This window comes from Procambarus clarkii, chromosome 51 (genome assembly GCF_040958095.1).
Source record: "Procambarus clarkii isolate CNS0578487 chromosome 51, FALCON_Pclarkii_2.0, whole genome shotgun sequence".
Taxonomy (NCBI): domain Eukaryota; kingdom Metazoa; phylum Arthropoda; class Malacostraca; order Decapoda; family Cambaridae; genus Procambarus; species Procambarus clarkii.
Genome location: NC_091200.1, coordinates 15,645,961 through 15,653,206, shown reverse-complemented (window position 1 = coordinate 15,653,206; position 7,246 = coordinate 15,645,961).

Genomic DNA, 7,246 nt, shown 5'->3' with positions numbered 1-7,246 from the left:
GGGTTCAGGGATGGCAGGTCCTGCCTCACAGGGTTACTTGAATTCTACGACCAGGCAACAAAAATAAGGCAAGAAAGAGAAGGGTGGGCAGACTGCATATTTTTGGATTGTCAGAAAGCCTTTGATACAGTGCCACACAAGAGGCTAGTGCGAAAGTTGGAGATGCAGGCTGGAGTGAGAGGGAAGGTACTCCGGTGGATAGAGGAATACCTAAGCAACAGGAGACAACGAGTCTGTGTGAGGGGTGAGGTCTCAGATTGGCGAGACGTCACAAGTGGAGTCCCGCAGGGGTCAGTCCTTGGACCTATACTGTTTCTGGTATATGTAAATGATCTCCCAGAGGGTATAGATTCGTTCCTCTCAATGTTTGCCGACGATGCAAAAATTATGAGGAGGATTGAAACAGAGGATGATAGTAGGAGGCTACAAGATGACCTGGATAGACTGAGTGAATGGTCCAACAAATGGCTGTTGAAGTTCAACCCGAGTAAATGCAAAGTAATGAAACTAGGAAGTGAAAACAGGAGGCCAGGCACAGGATACAGAATAGGAGATGAAGTACTTAATGAAACAGACAGAGAGAAAGATCTTGGAGTTGATATCACACCAAACCTGTCTCCTGAAGCCCACATAAAGAGAATAACGTCTGCGGCATATGCGAGGCTGGCTAACATCAGAACGGCGTTCAGGAACCTGTGTAAGGAATCATTCAGAATCTTGTACACCACATATGTAAGACCAATCCTGGAGTATGCGGCCCCAGCATGGAGCCCGTACCTTGTCAAGCACAAGACGAAGCTGGAAAAAGTCCAAAGGTATGCTACTAGACTAGTCCCAGAACTAAGAGGCATGAGTTATGAGGAAAGGCTGCGGGAAATGCACCTCACGACACTGGAAGACAGAAGAGTAAGGGGGGACATGATCACAACCTACAAAATCCTCAGGGGAATCGACCGGGTAAACAAGGATGAACTATTCAACACTGGTGGGACGCGAACAAGGGGACACAGGTGGAAGCTGAGTACCCAAATGAGCCACAGAGACGTTAGAAAGAACTTTTTCAGTGTCAGAGTAGTTAGTAAATGGAATGCATTAGGAAGTGATGTGGTGGAGGCTGACTCCATACACAGTTTCAAATGTAGATATGATAGAGCCCAATAGGCTCAGGAATCTGTACACCAGTTGATTGACGGTTGAGAGGCGGGACCAAAGAGCCAGAGCTCAACCCCCGCAAGCACAATTAGGTGAGTACAATTAGGTGAGTACACACACACACACACACACACACACACACACACACACACACACACACACACACACACACACACACACACACACACACACACACACACACATGTGTGTGTGTGTGTGTGTGTGCATGTATAAAAGAAATATATGTAGTAGACATAACAGAGGAAAATTAAATTGGTTAGACAGGCGGGTATCCAAGAGCTAATAGCTCGATTCCGCAGATTTAATAGTAAATACAAATAGTAAATACCCACAGTGGTCTAGACTTTGAATATCACATGTCCTGTGAAAGCATTCATAAAGGGAACAGCCAGTGAACTAAGAAGGAAATCAAGACATGATATCACCTCCTTAACTATTATGCTCAAAGATGAAGCAACATTATCAGGGGCCCCAAACAGATAAAGGATCCAAATAAGATCATTAACTCGTGGTTATATATATATATATATATATATATATATATATATATATATATATATATATATATATATATATATATATATATATATATATATATATATATATATATATATATATATATATATATAATGAGTGAGGACTGAGTTCATTGAAATTAGTGAATCTCTACAGAAGCTGATGAGAATGACATAGCAAGCAAAGCTCAGGAGCATCGCAATATCATGAGCAAGACGTCTGTGGAATGACTAGGTAATCAGACCATAATTAAAGAGTGAAAACACACAGAGAACGAGAAGGAAATATGCAAAATGCTTAATTAAAACTTCCAACAAGTTTTCGAGCAGGAACCTAACTTGTCCCAAGGTCTAAGATCCTCAGGAGAACAAACACCCATCTAATGAAAGACTCACAGATGAGAAAGTTACCCCAGAAAAAGTAAGAAAACAATTCGAGGGGAAAAATTATGAGAGCCACAGGCCCTGTAAATATTTAAATGAGGCCCCTGAAGCACAGTGTAAACATCTTTCTGTCGTATTAAGCTACTTACTGGAAGATGGAGAGCTACCAAACGGTTAGAAAACGGCCAGTGTGATGCAAGTAAACTAGAAAAGGAAAAAAAAGATCCACTGAACCGAAGACAAGAATTACAAACAAACACACACACACACACACACACACACACACACACACACACACACACACACACACACACACACACACACACACACACACACACACACACATTGGCTGAATAACACTGACAGCAAATATTAAAATGGTCAACGACTGGATAGTCTTCAGGAATTGGTACTAAGGACCCTTCCAAGTACTATATACGACCTATATAAGATCCATTTTGGAGAAAGCAGCCTCGGTATGGAATCTCTTCCTGAAGACAGACAAAGTAACAGAGATTCGTTGTTTATAGTCAGGAACACCTAGCCTCGCCCCTCCAACACCTGGCCTCGCCCCTCCAATACGTGGTCCTAGACGCGAGCGACCACAGTATCCTCCAGGAGAGGGCGAGCACGAAGAGCTTCCTGTTGCACCTTCCTGAGGGAGGCTGAGGCTTTCACGAGCACCTCCCCGAAGGAGGCGTGCCTGTTGACCTTCTCACAGCCCCTTACTAAAGAAGGCGAGAAACCTTTTCCCCAACTTGTAGCTCATCTCCATCGGCGAGCGACTTCGAGAAATCTAAATAGCGTGACATCTATTCAAGACCTGTGGGTGCTCTGCCATGCTAACTGCCCATGTGGGGGCAATTCTCACCTGACGGTGGGGCCGGAATGCACAATGTGTGTAGTTTGTAAGCCTTTGAAGCCTTCACGAGTCTCACCTCAAGGAAGAGTTGCTGTGAAGGCGTTGTGTGGTTAATTGTTGGTGGAGTCAGGATGGTTGGGGTGACTGATGTGGTTGGTAATTGGTGTTGTCAATATGGGTAGTTTGGTGGGTGGTTGGATTGGTAGTTCGAATGGTGTGAGAGTTTTTAGCGAATTGTCACGAATGAATTCCCTTCATGCCTGACAGCCTGTATGGGTGCCTGACAGCTGAGTGGACAGTGCTTCGGGTTCGTAGTCCTGAGGTTCCAGGTTCGATCCCCGGTGAAAGCGGAATAGGCAGAGTTTTTTTCACCCTGAGGCACCTATTCACATAGCAGGAAATAGGTACCTGGGAGTTGGACAGCTGCTATGGGTTGCTTTCTGGGGGTGTGTAACAAAAAAGGAGGCCTGGTCGAGGACCGGGCCGCGGGGACGCTAAGCCTCGAAAACATCTCAAGATAACCTCAAGATTGATGTGACGTGATACCGACGCCGCCAGCCCGTGCAGTCTGAGCACAATATTGCCATTAACATAGTGATCGACCCTCGACCACTGTTTTCTCCCTCCACCACAATTCCGACCTGCTAAATGTTCTAGCCTTAGTCACTGTTACTTACCACCTGTCACTACCCACCTACAACCTGTTACCACAATCACCACCACCCATCATTATCACCACCATCACTACCACCACCACCTCTCACCATCAACTGGGCAGCAACAAACAATAAATAACCCCCAAATGTCAGAAATTGTCTACTTCTTGTGAAAGAAAACACTTTAATCTGTCTATATAATACGATTTCAAAGATGATTTTCATACATATTTTTCATACATATTTTGATGGTCGAGTGGATAGGGTGTCCTGTACACACCAGTTGCATTGTGCTCCTAGCAGTATGGGTTCGAGTCACTTCTGGGGTGTGAGTTTTCAGTGTTATTATTTTTTTATTTAGTACATACCCTGGAAACACAAACCGAAACTGTCTCTATTTTCCGCTTGTTACAACTTGTAATAAAGTTGTTACATCTTGGCTTAACGTGTTTATGACGTATTAGAACGTTGTTACAACTTGCTATATTGGTTGTTATAACTAGTTAGGAGGTGTTAAAACTTGTTCGAACGTTGTACCAACGTTGTAGTTTCGGTGTGTGTTTAGCGGGTATTCGCTTCATTGTATTAAATTCTATCTTTATTATTATCTAGTCTACCATTCGCCTCTTCCCTACTTTATCATTTTATCAGCATTTATGTTGTTTAATTCCAGTCTCGAATGTGATGGTTTTGTCCCACTGTGATAAATTTAATTAATTTCAGTTCATCCAATATAATTCAGTTTAACTCGGATTGATTCTCTTTTAATACGAATAACAATCAATAATTCATTATGAGGCTATCAAAGCCTAGTTACTGTAGCGGTGGTGACGCCAGCCGGGGAGGAACTGTCTACACCCGTCACACCACAATCTACCTCGCGTCTGTCTGCTAGCCACAACCACGAATCCGGTGTCTCCCTGCACGCGAACCACGAATCTGGTGTCTCCCTGCACGCGAACCACGAATCTGGTGTGTTCCTGCACGCGAATCACGAATCTGGTGTCTCCCTGCACACGAATCACGAATCTGGTGTCTCCCTGCACGCGAACCACGAATCTGGTGTCTTCCTGCACACGAATCACGAATCTGGTGTCTCCCTGCACGCGAACAACGAATCTGGTGTCTCCCTGCACGCGAACCACGAATCTGGTGTCTCCCTGCACACGAACCACGAATCCGGTGTCTCCCTGCAAAAGAACAACGAACTACGGTCTCGCTTCATGCAGGTCGGCGATCAATCCCCGACCATCCAAGAGGTTGGGCACCATTCCTCCCCCCTCCCCCCCCCCCGTCCCATCCCAAATCCTTATCCTAACCCCCCCCCCCCCCCTCCCCCTTTCCCAGTGCTATATAGTCGTAATGGCTTGGCGCTTTCTCCCCCTGATAATTCCTTCCTTCAGCTCACGAAACACGAAACAAATCGACAAGGGACTCGCGACTAGCTAATACTGACGTAACTGGCCGAACATTTCCCCCCATTAGTGACGTATTTGACAGCTGAAACACAAAATTTCAAAATAATTAATGGTCATTAAAGAAAACGAGGGCGCAGTTCAGCACGATCACGACGCTTATAATAGGTCAGTTTGAAGACAAAAATTACCCACTCGAAAGGCATAAAATTAGGAAAACGAGCATAAGCCTAAGGGTAGGGTAGGGGGGGGGGGGGTGGAAGGAACCTCCCCCGAGGAAAACGTGCAAAAAGTCGGGAGGAAAAAAAACAGTGCATAACGAAAAATGTATAACCATGAGGAAAAAAAGTGTTTGAACTTGCAAGAAAAAAAGAGTTTGTAACCCAGGGAAAAATGGTGAATGACCTGAAGGGGGGAAAAATTGTATAACTTCAAGGAAACGGAGTAGATACGTTGGGAAACGTGAATAACCTTGACAAAAATATAATATAACATTGTGCAACAAAACAGAGCATAACCTTTTTTTGTGGGGGAAAATGGAAAAAAAATCAGTGTCAAAATCGTTGCCAGAGAATTAAGACTCTATAGTGAGTATAAAGATCAGAGGTAAAGAGCTCTAATGCTCAAACTTAAATTCCCCGAAACTCTATAGTGAGTATAAAGATCAGAGGTAAAGAGCCCTAATGCTCAAACTTAAATTCCCCGAAACTTTTCCCACATAGAATTAAGCTGGGAAACTTGGACCTCCCCTTCTTATATGACTCCTCTTAAGTTTGATATTAAGATTAACTCGGGAAAGCTGTGTAACATGATGCAACTATATATATATCTATGCCAATAAGAGCGAACATCTGTCTGTTCACAGTAGGTAGCCAGACGCTTGCGGGTAGCCTCACTAAATGCTTTACACACTACTCACAACTGATGGCGTATGTGTTTTTCTCCAGCAGTGCTTCGTTCACGTCCTGTGTTCGAGTCGCACATCTCTAACTGCTTCACCCACGTACTGCAAATACCCATAATTGCCTACAGAACTTAACCATCTAACCTAACCTAAGTTAGACCTAACTATTCAGCACATAATGATATTACCTTACATTTGAGGAAAAAAAATTAATACGTCGTAGGTAAATATTGATGAATGCGTCTTACGATTGAGCCATATCCTGGAAGAACCTACCCTATATCCTATCGCTGGTTAGGATATCCTAACCGCGATATGAACGATAGAGGCAGCGATAATTTATTTAATAACGTTTAAGTAATATGAGGATTTGGCCAAGATCAGAAATAATTAAAAATCTTTTTTTTTAATGCTGTGCTAATTAAAGGTTTAATTAAGATTAAAATGCTGAAGTTAGCCACATAATTCATAAATGATCAAAAGTCATTTTTTACCTATAATGCAGAAACATTTATTTTGATTGGCATTTATTTCTAATTTCATTCACCTTTTCCGCTGATGGAAATAATTTTTCAATTCTGATTCAGTTCCTGAACAACAGTTAGTGAGTCTGTATCATTTCCACCTTTAGCTACTGGATGGGTACGGTGCCCTTTCAATCCTTCCACCATTTTCCATTGAATGGGTGAAGTGACGAAGACAGTATACCCAGTGAATGGATGACCCATACCCACCACACCATCCCATCACCGACTACTGGATGGGTATTTGGTGTGTAGACAAGTACTAACTAATCTACCACTCTCCCATACACAACAAACAATAAATAGTGGTCTCTATCCCCGCCTGTGAAATATGTATGACCACCTTACTCATCCTGGAGAATTTTTCCCTAATGCTCAAACTTAAATTCCCCGAAACTTTTCCCACGTAGAATTAAGCTGGGAAACTTGGACCTCCCCTTCTTATATGACTCCTCTTAAGTTTGATATTAAGATTCACAGTCAGTTCCTGAAGCCGTCTCAATAATTTCCCACACCCTCAAATTTCACTCATTCCTGGATATTTCGCGCCAGCGGATAGTTAGACTATGTGGAATGAGCACGTGGGTCAGTGATGGATTATGGATGGGATATGAGAGTGTGATTAGGCTGGCGCCTAGCCTCCAATCTCGATCAGACAGACAAACATTCTAATCTGTATCTGTATGAGAGAATGTCTGTATTCATCTAGTTGTGCTTGCGGGGGTTGAGCTCTGCTCTTTCGGCCCGCCTCTCAACTGTCAATCAACCAGCTTTTTTTTCACACAAACACACACACACACACACGCGCGCGTT